The sequence below is a fragment of the Mytilus edulis genome, unplaced genomic scaffold (genome assembly GCF_963676685.1).
Source record: "Mytilus edulis unplaced genomic scaffold, xbMytEdul2.2 SCAFFOLD_2108, whole genome shotgun sequence".
NCBI lineage: Eukaryota > Metazoa > Mollusca > Bivalvia > Mytilida > Mytilidae > Mytilus > Mytilus edulis.
Genome location: NW_027267804.1, coordinates 2,934 through 17,680, shown reverse-complemented (window position 1 = coordinate 17,680; position 14,747 = coordinate 2,934). Strand labels below are relative to the sequence as shown.

Below are 14,747 nucleotides of genomic sequence, written 5' to 3'. Positions count from 1 at the left end.
AACTGTGCCTGGATATAAGCAGCTGCCTCCTCGTATGTTTGATTACCTGTAAAATACATATGATATGATTTCTGTGCACAATACTCAGATACACCAGGAATATCTTTCATCAAGACTAAAAGTTTGGGGAAAATTACAAAACTGTTAAATCTAGCAACTGCATTCAACAAAGATTATAAACCAGGCATTCAATGTACTGAATACCTTTGATGTTTTCAACAAAGGCTGGTCTATTTATATATAAAGGTTTCTCAATCAAGAATTTAGTCTAACGATACTTCACAACAAGTTAGAGTTATAAGTGTTGTACAATTATTTGCCCAATTCATACATTATTTCTTGCAAGTTTTCTAACAAAAACATCCATGTGGCCTAAGTTTGTTTCATGTATGAGATATTTCTGTTTTTTACAATGAGATTATTAAGCAACTTCTGCCATTTTTTCCAGATATTTTACCCATTATCTACCAAAAAATTCCATGCTAACTGGTTGAACTTGTAATGTGTTATCTATCGCTCAACGTGCAAGGCCTAACTTTGACTTTGAGAAGAAAAACAGCAATTACAGTGCCGATCTATTGTTTTATGTTTTTCAAATGTGTGCAATATAACACGATTGTTTCATGAATTAATATACCATAAACCTACTTTTCGATATTAAAAATTAGATTCCCCTTTTTTTCTGTCATTTCTTTTGTACAGATTAATTATATGGATATTTGAGAATGGTTTATACATGGGCGGACCCAGCAATTTTAAAAAGGGGGGTTCCTAACCCAGGACAAAAAGGGGGGGGGGGTTCCAACTACATGTCCCCATTCAAATGCATTGATCGTCCAAAAAAAAAGGGAGGTTCCAACCCCCGGAACCCCCCCTTCTGGATCTGTGCCTGTTCATACATACCTGTATATTCAGGAAACAAATTGTCAATGATGATTTCTTAATCTTTTCTTCAAAGAGATCTTTCTTGTTAAGAAATAATATAATAGATGTGTCGGTAAACCATTTGTTGTTACAAATAGAATCAAACAGTTTTAGACTTTCTTGCATTCGATTCTGGAAAAGAAACAAAACACAGTTTAATGCTAGACAAAATACAGTTTGGTGATAGACAAAACACAGAAATATCTTTTCAAACATGTTAGCAGTACTGATTAACAGTCACCATTTTCAGACAGAGTCAAAAACACCTGTAGCATGCATGCATCTAAGTCTAACTTAAGTACTATTTAAGAATCAAGTCACATTTCTATGAACAAAATAATTTTATGCTTTGTGATGCATTAATTTATCTGTCATCAATGAGCCTGTCTTACTTGACTCAGCTCTTTATGCATAACATTTCTTTGTAAATGAAGCAATGTTCTTATCATACAAAAGATTGACACATGCAAGATGTTTTGAGTTTGCAATGCACGAGGCAAAAATGAACATGTCTGTGGAGTTTCTTGCAACGAAATTTAAAAAATCTTTAAAATAGTAAGTTTATATGCATTTGTTCACTTAAATTCATAAAACACCTGTTGTTTAAGAACGTTTTGCTTCATAAAATCATATTGGATGCATTTCAAACATGTCTTAAGGTTGTCTTGAAACGAGAAAAAAGAGCTATAATTTTTCTGTTGGAATCAAAATAAGTGTTTCATGTCATGCTCTTTTAACATAGGAGGCATATCTTTTTTCAATTTTTTACTTTTGTTTAAATATTTTTGAAATATTCTCTAAATTCTTTGGACTCTGCCATGGGAAATTGACATTTTGAAAATAAGTAAGAGAATAGATGAGCATCATTGATTTAAAAGATTAACTTACTGTAGTTTCATCTTCGTGTAGTACTTGGTCATATTCACTCATTGCTACACAAAATATAATGGCTGTTACATCTTCAAAACAATGTATCCATTTCTTCCTTTCTGATCTCTGTCCTCCTACATCAAATAATCTGTAAAAGGAAAAGAAACTTATACTAATATGCTTATTTCCTCCAAAACAGCCTGGTCCTTCTACCACGAAATCATCAAACCAGTACATGTGTTGAGTGTATGTGGAAGAGTGAGAGAGAAAAACAGATACTGTAAATACGCCTTTCAGAATCTAAAGGACTATGGGTAATCTCATTGTTGATACACCAAAAATAAGAATAACGTTACGTCATTGGTTGAATTTCCATTTTTAGAACTTTTAACAAATCACAATGTTTTGGTGTGAGCTTTTGAAAATATTACCCAGAATGCATTAGATTGTGAAACGGTAAGTTCGAAATTATTGCATGAATCTATAATTGAATTCTTTTGAAAATTATCAAATAATGCTAGATCAATTATTTCTATTTCAGGAAAATCTGCATACAGATATATATGTACAATATACCACAATGCAACCTTTCATTATTGGGCACCTCACCCAGTTGAATGATTTGCATTAAAAAAATCTTGCAACAATTTCTAAATTTACAGTAGACAGAATTAATTAAGAGTGTCATCCAGTACTCCATATGTGTAATTATTAAGTGTAAGCTGTCAACTTGCCTTCAAGCTGTGGACCTGAATTCAAATAGAATATGTTAGGCTTAAATGTTTGAGTCAATGTAATTCATTGTTTATCATATTGTTATTGGCTGTAAAAAAAACCTCTGAAATTGAAATTGGACCAAAAGCATATTTGTTCTTCTCCAGGACATGTATTTCAAAAACTGTACTGCCAAAGAACTAAATTTCTATTAAATTTAGTAGGCAAATCACATTATTTTACTTAAATGCAACATTCAGGAAAATTGCAGGCCCCAGGAGCCTACAGCGATAGACTGACCTAAATTTCTTCGCTGGGCTTAACAATTAATGTCATCCAAGTTATGAACACAGACAATGATCAATATTAATAATGCAACATTGTAAAACCCTTGACAAAAAGATAAGAATAATTTTCAGAAAGATAGATTCCCCAGAGATATAGCTCAGAGGTTTGAACAAAAACCAACGATGATGTCATCAACAAAAATCAATTTCATTATCGTATTTTCCCAAAAAAATTCAATAAATTATAAGATAACTAATATATTCCGATAAATTGATGTTAAAATACATCACATGTTCAAATAACCAGTTGATGTATATCAATACTTTATTGGTCATTTCTAATTATGCCCAACGAATTACTGTTTGCCATGGAAATCTATTTATACGAAAATCAATTATGATATTACAAAAATTTGTATAAACAGGAAGGCACTTGTTACTAAGAATTCTATATCTTTACACAGACTTTGATGAAAACAGTCAGAAGGAAATTAAGATAGATATTTTTGCAAATAATACACGCAATAAAAAATGTACTTTACAAAATTTGAAATACTTTGAATTTAATAAACTATTTTTGAAGGTATTGCAGACGAATGTTCATTAACCTCCATGGTTGTTATACTTCAGATGAAGTCATACCTACTTCAACCTACCCCAAATATAAGATAAAACTCTTATGTGTGAGTTTGATAGATTACGGTATTTAAACATTATCCTGTGTGAAAGATAGAATGTTACAATTAGATCACATAATAAGAGCAACAAAAATATCCTTATTAATTTTTAAACAACACATTTCCTTTAATATGCTAAAAAAACTCATGCCCTTTGTTGTTGGATTGCTGTCATAAACATGTACCCCCATGGTAAAGGTCTATCATACACCTAACACTTAAATCTTAAAGAAAAACTATAAAAAAAAGATTTTCTCCCAAGTTTTCATGTATCTTGTATACTATGGATAAGATAATGAACCCACACTCCTGTAAAATCAACATAATATAAACCCTAGATCTTCTCTGGGGGGTTTCTTTCTGACATATACCCAATATCTTCTACTATTTCTTATTATTTTGCTGAACACATTTATATTTGACAATCTTACAATAGTTCTATTAATCACCATGCGGTAATTGATGGGTGTTGTTGTCTTTAATTACGTTGAATAGTTCTAAGAGTAATGGAATAAATTATTATTAATAGTATGAATATTTTACAACATGGTTCTATGCTACTTATTTTCGTCAGTTTTGGAGTTTGCATTGTTCTCATAAGCATGGAAAAAAACCAGGAGGGCGCCACCATATATAAAATACTTACTTGAAATTTAAATTCTTAAATGAAAAGTGTACTTCTACTATTCCAGTTGTCTTTACTCTAGTTCGTAATATGTCTTGTTCTGTTGGCATATAATCTTTAGCTCCTAAACGATCTAAATCATCTAAAAAGCTGGAAAAAACAAAGTTGAAAGTTCATGATCAAATCAAAGAATAGCCTTACACCTGAAATTACAGAAAATTTATATTAAAAGAGATCTACATGTTTGTCATTTTGTCATCACTTTTTGGTGGGTCTCATTGGGGTCTAAGCGTGACGCGGGATTGCCAATTTTTAGTAAGCCATGACGCATGAAAGTCAAATCATTATGCCTTGAAAACGGGAAATGAAGTATAGCGGGACACAGGAAATTACAAAACAATGAGAATTGCTTACATACATAGTGTAAGCAGGATACAGGAATCTGACACAACAGTAAACGGGATCCGGGATCAGAACCCCCTAATGAGACCCCTTTTTATAATGTGAGTCTAATAAGCAAATTGAACCTTTTAAATCAGAAAAATGCAGTATTGCACTTACATTCAAACTTGATTTAAAGACTAAAACCCTCTCCTTGATCCTCTGTAGTGTTACCTATGCACTTTGAAGCTCAATACAAAGGTCACCTTGTCTTATTGCAGTGACAACCAAATGTTCACATGTTTCTCCTTTGGTTATTATGGATACATGTAATTGTCTAAATGGCATACAAAACACTGAAGCTTAGGCAACATTACAGTTAAATTTTAGCTGGCTATGCAACCAGGTTTAAGCCGCCATTTTCTACACAAGCAAATGCCTGTATCAAGCCAGGAACATGACAGTTGTTTTCCTTCATTTGAAGTGTTTGAGCTTTAGATTTTGTCATTTTTTAAGAGACTTTGAATTTTGATTTTGCTCAAGGAGTTTGGTATTTTTGTTAATTTTACTTTTCAACAGTTTCCAATAGCAATTTGGTAGAACCATCAGGTGGGATAATCAATCAGTATTTCATTCACTAACTGTTGAAAGGGAGACAATTACTGTAGATAGAACAAATGCACGTTTTTTAACATTTTATTTGATAGAATATCAAATGCCTTATTTCAAATTCTAGATATTATTTCCAACATTTCTATCCATGAAAACTATTGTACTATCAAGAAATAATGATTACAATTCACCAATCATTGTTTTTTGGGTGCAGTGAGGAAGGGGATAAGGTTGCTATTTTTGAATTGATACTAATTGTCAATAATAAATAACAATTCTAATATCTCATAGATAATATAGTATTATGTAATTAAAAACAACAAAGACTGCGTAATTTTCAATGTTCTGCGTAAAACATGGCTGCCTACACAAATATCAGAGCAAACTCCTATTGGGTTTCAGTTCACCAATCCCAAAGTGACCAGATATTTATTATTCTGTTCTTAAATAATTTTGTTTTCTGAAACTGCACATCTTCTTATATGCATCAAATTAGGGAGCTACCATTTGATTTTTATGGGGGGGGCTAGGATGAAATTTTGAAAAAAATAGGCAGGACAGGAGTTTTGAGTTAAAAAAAAAGGCAGGATGAGACACTTACAAAAAAAAAAAGTCAGGACGACAATTTGGGTAAAAAAAGTCAGGATAAACTAAAAAAAAAAAAGGCAGGACCAAACAGAGTGAAAAATAAAAAGGCAGGACAGAGATTACAGCTAAAAAAAAATGCAGGACAAAATTTTTCATCCTAACCCCCCCATAAAAATCAAATGGTAGCTCCCTAAACTGTTTAATTCTTGTAATGATATGCTCCTCTGTACATTAAGTGGGTGGAAGAATGGGTCCAATATCATAGTCTGCAACCAGGCAGGTCATAACTAAACATGATTAAGAATGGTTTTAATATCCAATATGCAGAAGTATACAAATTCATTTCCATCAATAATTTATTAGACTTCTGTCCTGAACAGGAAGTGTTCAAAGTTCACATCAGCTCTCATGTCTGCATGAGGCTTTATTGTAAGATCAAGAAAGGGGATGTTCTAGAGGTTGGACTCCTTATTTTCTTTGGATTATTTTCAAAATAATGTATAAATTGTGGAAAAATTAAGCTAGAATTGTGACCTTTTTTTTAAAGGTTCCACTTTAAATACAGCTGATTCATAAACCACGCCTCTTTAGGGGAGATAACTATAGATATTCATAGGTATTTCGTTTTGTGTACATATGAATGATCTCCATGTTTCATATTGTAGCAACACATCTAGGGAATTTTACCAGTATAAATACTGTTGAATAGCAGATAAATTGAGTTCTGAAGAAGACTCAAAAGTAAAGAGAGGGTTAGCACAGAATTTTAATATAAGTTAAAACACTTACATATTCAAGGCATATGAATGTTGAAAATATGAACTTTCCATGCCAAGATATGATTTTTAACAAATTTCATAGTGAAAGGATACAGTTTTAGCTGTAAAAGGAGTTCCAAGAGGAAATTGCTTTGTCTATATTTACAGACATGACAGAAGTACCATAAACTTGTATAAATTTTAAGATATGTCTAAGGTGCACATTGTCTCCTTCTGGGAATCATAAGAATGTACACCATTCATTTATCTTCCATTGCTGAATGTCTTGATCAGTATGTGTCTATCTAACATACCAAAGTCACAAAACCGTTTATTTGTTTGGTGTAATTATGTTTATCTGATTGTACATCTTCAGAATCAGTTAATCAACGTATTGAGTGTGAAATCTACCTTCAAATCTTTGGAGGAGAAATACTTGAATAATTGTATGTACTTTTTGGCACACATATCTTCTTAAAGCAGCTTGAACTTTGATATTTATAGCAAAGCGATAGAAGTTCTGTTTGAACAGTGCATATTTTTAGTAGAGAAAATGACTCATGATGTTTTCCTGCATCTCTAATAGGGAATTGATTAGTAAACAAGTTATAAATACGGTAATTAAATCAATAATTGCATTTGTGTATAATCTTTGGTCTGTATGAAGTAAAATATTATTTTTTAATAAATATGTGGGCAGAATATTGGTTATGTATTCATGGAGCATAAATAAGTTTACTCTTGGGATTATTAAATATAATTCCATCTAATGTGATTGTTCTGAGCTACCTGCAGTTTCTGGCATGCATCATAAAGGGGGCGGGAGTTTACTAACCTATTTTTGAAAACTGCTGACTTTGCATAATTTGCAGGTATTAGAATTAATAAGCCATATGTTTATTGATAGTATTTCCCACATATATATATAAACATTTATGTTCAATATGATGCTTTTAAACTGCTTTTAGGTCATTTTATTCAACATCAGTTTAATCTACTGCTAGATTGATTGGTGGATCCCCCCCCCTTTTATTATTTTTCTTACAATTACATTTCATGGTTACATCCAATTTCATGGTTACCCCCTTTTTTCCCTTCTCAAAATGGCTGGACCCATGCCTGAATTAGCTTACAATTGTCACCCCATATATATCTTTATTGTTATCATTTGTAAATGACATCCACACATATTGCAATTTGACCGATCCTTCCAATACGAAATCCTATCATGGGAAATGAAACAAGAATTTTTTTCCATTTTTTTTCTAGTAGTTTTAACCTTATATGGTAATATATTGTCTGGCAATTGTCATATTTATAATGAGGCTGAGAAACAGTTACACTGTGAGGTCTGTTAATATTTTGAATTTTCAAGGCGTGGCAGCACTTCATACAAAATTTAGCACAATAACAAGTACATGGTCAAACTAAATATTTTAAGATGAACTATGAGCTTTTTCTCACTAGTTATACCCTAATTCAATTTTGTTGACTAAAATGGGACAGAAATTTCTAAAAAATGCAAGTTTTTAAGCAAACAGGAAGTTGGATATCAAAGGACCTGAAATTGTCATAGCATAACTAGATGAAATTTGTTACCATTTATATATATAAAAAAGCTACAACTTGTAACTAGTCGGAGATCTCTCTAGATATCCATGCTCTTAAATGTGTGATGGACAGACAGACAGAAAGCCAGTAAACTGGGTCAAGGACACAATTACAATTAGCTTACTACTGGACAAACATGAAATTTGTTAAGTTTTAAAGTAATGAGAGGGGTGAGAATGGTAGATCAACTGTTGTATCACCAGCCTGTCAACCCAATGTTGGGGAGGTGTGGTCCAACTAAGCATAACACCCCAATTTATAATTCTAAGTATGGGAAAACATGAAGTACAGGGAAGGTATTTTGACAGATCCAAAATATGCAATCATGTTACATCACTGTTGAGGTACTGATAAAATATGAAAGTCATTCTGTTTAGTAATATTACAGAAATGTGCTAACACATTACTTCTCATCACTGTCAAGCTGTTAATCAAATATGAAGTAATTATGTAATGGATTTTCTGAGGAAAGTGTGAGAAAAATATCTGTTGGACAAATGGACAGATGAAATAACAGACAAATGGAATGACAGACAATGTGATTGCAATATAGCCCCATGCATAAAGAATTATTATCAGGTCATTATATGGTTATTATAAGGCCAAATAAAAATATATGTGTGGTTCCAGTTATCCTACCCATCCTACTTATATTGTTAATAATAGCTTACCCAAAAGATGAATTTTGTCATTTTTCATTAGGCAATGTTTAAGTCAGAATGTTGCTCCCATAGACTCAATGTAAAAAGAAACATAAAATAAAAAAAAATCCCTACCTACCCTAACTTTTTTTTTTTAGATGTAACTGGAACCACACATACTATTTAATTTGGCCTAAGTTGAGAAGAAAAGTCAATGAACTAAAGCTGGTACTGTAAATTCAGATGTGATGCAATTTTTGCAAAATGGACAAAAATGTGATATTTATTATTGCAATTTAATGAAAAGCTGCTTGTAGATGTATTCTATCAGATATGAAGGCAGAATGAAAGTTCTTATCATTGCATAACTCAACCATTCACATTTTTCCCATTGATTAAACCTTCTAATAATTTCTGGAATTACAGTACAGTGCAACCTGCCTTATCTCACACCTGCTTATTCCAACATCCAACTTTAAACGACACATTTCATGGTACAAAAATATTCCTATCCTTGCAGAAAAAACCTGAGTATTCTGACACTCTGCTTAATATGACAATTTTTTCTGGTCTCCCAGTGTGTTGGATAAGACAGGTTACACTGTAATTTGTACTTGTTTTTTACTTTGATGGTACTGCACCAACAAATTTTTGACTGTAAAAACTTACTATTTTGCTGAATCATTTAATTGGTATTCATTTGATCTCCCAAAACATTCTTGTACACCAGTGTCTGCCCATAATCTTTTCATGGCAGCTAGAAGTTCCTCTGAAAATGGTTCAGTATCTTCCATACGTGCTATCACATCTAAAACTAACTTTGCATCAGACTGGAAAAGAAAAATGTAAAAACTTATATATATTGTTGTTTAGGGTTAGTTTTGGGCTTGATTGATATATTTTTTTCACAATTTAGTGAGTTGTGAGTTCAATAGACCTCTATTAAATAACAGAGGCTTCTTCTTTAAACCCTCTTTTATTGTACAATTTAAAAAAGAAGATGTGGTATGATTGCCAATGAAACAACTATCCACAAAAGACCAAAATGACACTGACATTAACAACTATAGGTCACCGTACGGCCTTCAACAATGAGCAAAGCCCATACTGCAGTCAGCTATAAAAGGCCCCGATAAGACAATGTTAAACAATTCAAATGAGAAAACTAACGGCCTTATTCATTTTTTTTCAATTCAACCAAATCACCAAAATGTATGCCTCAAAAGGTACACCTCTAACTTTTACTGTCACTTTTGGAAGAAACATAAAATTAGGTTTCTGATATATTTCATACTTCCTTTTTTTCTGGGGGAGGTGGAAGGGGAGGGTTCCCTTTATTTTGTTAACTACAGTTGTCACTGTTTTCAAACATTTTGTCTGACTCAACTCTTTTTCTTTATAAAAAGGGGGGGGGGTGGGGGGGGGGGGGGGAGATGGCTGATTTCGAATTAATTATGGTTTATAATGTCTTTTTCTTGTTTTTTTTTTATTGACTGACCCACTTATTTAAACTGTCTAGCCTATAAAAATTCCACTGACAGCTTAGGAGGTTTAACCACAAATTTGAGATTTGTTATAGACATGAAGGATTAGGCTGAACAGGTGTTGTCTAGATCTGTACATCTTATATTTTCCATCATAAAAAGAACCATCTATAGGTGTCTGACTTTATTAGCCAATCCAAGTCACTTAATTATGTTAATCAATTTTGTTAATACATGTAACAGTTTTCACTTTTTTATTTTTTATTTTGACTGACCCAACTCATATTGCTAATTGTCCCTTAGCTTTTCTAAAGTGCAGAAAAAAACTGCAGATGGGGTGGTTCATTAACCTTCTTATACAGAATAGCCTAAAAAATACATGTAACAGCTTAGGATAAAGTACATAATTGAGATTTATTTGTTTTTACACCTGAAGAGTTACATCACACAGGTGTTGTCCAAGAACAAAGTCTGTAAACCTGATATTTTTATTATAGGAAGAACATTTATGGGTGTGACTTTAGTAGCCAATCAAATCAAACCAGTGATCAGTTCATTGTTGGTCCACATAAATTTCAAAACCATCACTTTTAACATATCTATGAGCTAAAATTTTCACTTTCATATTAAAAGAATTAATATGAAGTTATTTTTTAGAAAGTTTAATTTAAACATCCTCAAGAATGTATTAACCAGACCAGCTCTCAAAACCTGTAAAAAATTATGACAGACTAAAAATCATCTGTTGAAAAAAAAATAAGAATAACTCTACTGAATCTTAATTAAAACATGACTTCCATATTTCTCTGCTATTTCACAAGATGAAACATATTTCGGTAAATAGATCCATAGCAATATATATCCAGTTTAATTCAAACTAAATTGATTCAAAAATACCTTAAAACAAGTAACATTTTTATTCAATTTAGCTTAATGAAAATCTTACATGACAATAATACTTATAAATAATAGCTTAAATGATGAATGAAGCTATCGCCAAACTAATGACCAATTCTATTAATTATCGAAACATTAAACTAATGACTAGTTCTATTAATTATCAGAACAAAACTAATAATCTTCTATTATGTTTTCACATGTTATTATCAAAATATACAGAGACTTGTTCACCTGAGTTTAATTTTTTTCTCAATGTGTAGTGGTTGCTATGGCAACAAAGTTGTCAATTTTCCCCACTGCAGAAGGAGGCATTGATTTTATAGTATTGGCTGTTATATTCTGTTGTGTATGGTTAACCTGCATATTGTTCAAAATTTTCCCATTAAAATTATTCTCAATATCTCGTAATTAAATGTTTACTGATTTGTAATATAAAATTGAAGTGAGAACTAACTATATTTGTTTAAAGGAAAACTATATCTAGATTATACTTTTCATACTATAATTATTAACTCTTTATTTGACCATATAATATTTACTTTTCTAAAAAAAATATTAATTTTTTGACATTATATACCAATTTGTAGATCAAAAGACAAAAGTACCGTAACATTTAATTTGTTCTTTACCAGAAAACATACATTAAACCTATTATCAAACTAAACTTGACATTTTTTTCCAATAATTTTTGTCCTCCCACTTTCAGAGGGTTGTGGTCATGATAGAACAGATAAAAGAATATTCTTAGGTCTAGTTTATAAATATACTGACACAGTTATCATTAAACCCCTCATTATTTGAACCCAGATCAAAATCTTCTAAAAGATTTAAAATGTTACATATTGAAAAAATTCAAATGGTGGGAAAAGTGTTAAGAGTAATCCTTCTTAAAATAAAATACATCATATTTGAGTTGAATCATCTTCTATATCACTTCTTAAATTTCTTGTAAGCCTCAAGTTACGACCTCAAATAGATATATGAAAACTGAAGTATTTTAAAGGCTTTAAAGAGGATAATAATAATACTACTTGAAGTAAATACTTCCTTTCCTTCACATAAATATAGTTTGATAACATCGTGACCTAAAAACATAAATTAATAATAAAAGAATGTATTTTTAATGACGCAGTCAACATTTTTCTAGGAATTGAAAAATTAAAATTTTGAAACATTTCGACTGCCTGATAGTATTACAGTCAGCACTAGCATTAATAAACTCATAATACATGTAGATAACAGTCTAAAAATTGTGTATGCCAGACATATATTTCGTCTAAAAAACACTCGTCAGTGACACTTGAATCAAAAGAATTTAATAACTTGACCTTTTTGTGTTTAAAAGCATTGTGTATACTGTCCGGTAAGTTTCACAAAATTGGTTGAGGCAAACTTAGGTTAGAGAAAGGAAATGTAAAATTCAGCAATTTTTCCATTAATTGCAAAGAAGCATAACTCTAAAACAGTAAAAGTGACACAACTAAAATCTGAGTTTTGTGGTCATATAAGCATTGTGTATAAGTTTCATAACATTTGGTTAAGGCAAACTAAAGTTAAAGAACAGAAACCAATTTCAGGACAAACAGATTTACAAATAGACAAGGGTCAAACTTAATGCCCCCTTCACTAAGGCGGGAACATAAAAAGTTAAAAGGCCAAATAAAGTATGAAGTATGAAGACCATTTATGACCCAAATTTCAAAAAGGTTCTACCACATCTAATATATACTTCATGTACTCTATTCTGGGGTACAAAATCCCAAGTATTTCCAAAAATTTCAAGTTATGTAAACTGTAAATTTGCATTTACATTGTGTCATGGTGAAAATTAAATAAACCTTACCAAACTCAAATCTTATACTTTATCTTCGAAAAACTAACAGATTTGAAAAGGAAAGACAGAAATTTCATTAGTAGACAGAGGCGGATCCAGCCATTTAAAAAAAGGGAGGGGGGGGGGGGGTCCCAACCCAGGACAAAGGGGGGTTCCAACTATATGTCCCCATTCAAATGCATTGATCGTTGAACCCTCCCCCTGGATCCGCCACTGAGACATATGTAGGCCTTTTTTTTTAGACATAGGAATATGCTATAAAAAAACTTTGGTTTGATCTAGGTCACATTGGGACAGTGAAAAACTGGTATAACTCCTCTCTTACAGAGCAGGGATATAATAAGAGGCAAAGTTATTGCTAAATTTCTGGTACAATTTAGCAACCCCCTTATACCAAAATATTTTGAAAATAGTATTTTTTTCAAAGACTTATTCTTTTTTCAAAATGTCAAAGTTGAAAGGCAAAAGAGAATTGTACTAACAGAAACATACACATACTTAAGTTTATATTTCCAACACAACCCATTGTTTATATATCTGAAGTCTAAAGTGTATATATGTTTAGCCTCCATAACATTTGGTATTAGGTCTGTTTTTGTTTGAATTTCTTCAAGAGGATGTGATATGTAAACTTTTACTTATCCTCAAGCTTATTTCTTATTAAATCAAATGTTTACAAGGCTTTTGAAAATAGCAGAGAACTATTGATAATTCAATCAATGATTTATAATCAATTTACTATTTGACTGGCTTTCAATTTTTTTCTCAGAATACGGAAAATGACGTATATATTTAAAGTTCAAAGAAATCAAGGCCACATTTATTTTTTTTTAAACAAATATGTTCTTGACTTTAATTTTTTTATTTTCAAGAGCTTTTCATATGCTATATATAGCTTGGGAGTGATTGGCACCTGCCCACATTGAGTGGCCTACATCTGTCCATTCTAATTTTGTAATATTGAAAACAAAAGCTTTGAAAAAATTATCTTTTCAAGGTATCAATAGTGAAGAAGAAAAGAAATGGCTTGTCTACACCATAGATTTTACAAATTGGGTACACAGACCATTATGAAATTTGTTTCCTCTCATTGCTAACCAGATGCTCCAGAGTGTAGCTTTATAACGACGCAGAGGTTGAACCCTGAACAGTTGGGGCAAGTATGGACACAACATTTAAACTTGATACAGCTCTGAATTTGGATTGTGATTAAAAAGTTGACAAAACATAGATTTCTGACACAGAATGAATGTGGTCTAAGAACTTAAACTTAAAAACTTATAGAAATTTTAAATTGGACATTTACCTATTACGGTCCAATGTCCAAAATCTAAATACATGGTTAAATTCAGCATATCATAGAACCCCAAGAATTCAGTTTTTGATAAAATCAAATAATGTTCAATTTAAGAACCTCAATGTGGACCAATTTGATAACCGGACCCAAATATTAAAAATCTAAATACATGGTATGATTCAGCATATTGAAGAACCCCACATATTAAATTTTTGTTGAAATCAAGCAAAGTTTAATTTGGGACCCCAATTTGGACCAACTTGAAAACTGGGCCCACAATCAAAAATCTAAGTACATGTTTAGATTCAGCATATCAAAGAACCCCAGGAATTCAATTTTTGTTAAAATCAAACAAAGTTTAATTTTGGACCCTTTTGGTCCCTAATTCTTAAATGTTGGGACCAAAACTCCCAAAATCAATCCCAACCTTCCTTTTATGGTCATAAACCTTGTGTTAAAGTTTCATAGATATCTATTTACTTATACTAAAGTTATTGTGCAAAAACCAAGAAAAATGCTTATTTGGGACCTTTTTTTGGCCCCT

At 31.6% G+C, this 14,747-nt stretch overlaps 1 pseudogene; it reads right to left on the bottom strand.

The window, feature by feature from the left end:
• Positions 1–903: 903 nt before the first annotated feature.
• On the bottom strand, positions 904–9,518 carry LOC139506038 (guanine nucleotide-binding protein G(o) subunit alpha-like; annotated as a pseudogene).
• Between the last annotated feature and the right edge of the window lie 5,229 nt (positions 9,519–14,747).